Below are 1,044 nucleotides of genomic sequence, written 5' to 3'. Positions count from 1 at the left end.
CTATGTGTGGTGTGAGGATTTGGTTCCCCCATCATTTTTCTTTATTTGAACCACATAGAACACTTGCTCTTGGAGGATACCATGTTTTTTGGATTTTATTTGACAAGAATGAATCCTTTTATTTTTCTTCTTTTTCTTTTTTCTTTTTTGTTTTCAAGCAGGGGTGAGGGGAAGACAGGGAGAGAGAGAGAGAGAGAGAAAACCCTAAGCAGGCTCCACACTTAGCGTGGAGCTAGATGCGGGGTTCAACCCCACAACTCTGAGATCATGACTTGAGCCAAAATCAAAAGTCCAATGCTCAATCAACTGAGCTACCCAGGTGCTCCCAAGGAATGAATCTTCTATATATATAAATATGCAATTTATTTTTTCTCTGATGCTTATAACAATTAAAATAGTATTACTTGGTGCTAATTCAATAAACACAAATGTGGGGGTTCCTAGTGGCTCAGTTGGTTAAGTGTCTGGCTCTTGAATTCAGCTCAAGTCATGATCCCATGGTTCATGGCATCAAGCCCAATGTTGGGCTCTGCACTGGCAGCAAAAGCCTCCTTGGAATTTTCTTGCTCTCCCCCTCTCTCTGCCCCTCCACGACATGCGTGCAGGTTCTCTCTCTCCCTCAGAATAAATAAACAAACATTAAAAAAATAAACATAATTGCAAGCTTGGGCCTGAAATCCCAAAGAGGGTTAGCCAGATGATCCAATAATTATATTTAATTTAAAAAATTATCACTTAGAGGTGTCTGGGTGTCTCAGTCAGTTGAGCATGTCCGACTCTTGATTTCTGCTCAGATCATGATTGTAGGATAGTGGGATCAAGCCTCACATTGGCTCCACTTGGAGTGTGGCGCCTTCTTAAGATTGTCTCTCTTTCCTTCTGTCCTTTACCTCCACTCAATCACTCTCTCTAAAAAGAAAAATAAATAAATCATCATCCAAATAAAAACACAATATGAAAAAATCAGTTACTCTGTACTTGAGGACCATTAGGAATATATTGACATGGGGCTTGAACCCACAAACTGAGAGGTCATGACCTGAG

This window comes from Suricata suricatta, chromosome 4 (assembly GCF_006229205.1).
Source record: "Suricata suricatta isolate VVHF042 chromosome 4, meerkat_22Aug2017_6uvM2_HiC, whole genome shotgun sequence".
Lineage (NCBI taxonomy): Eukaryota > Metazoa > Chordata > Mammalia > Carnivora > Herpestidae > Suricata > Suricata suricatta.
This window is presented reverse-complemented; position numbering follows the sequence as displayed.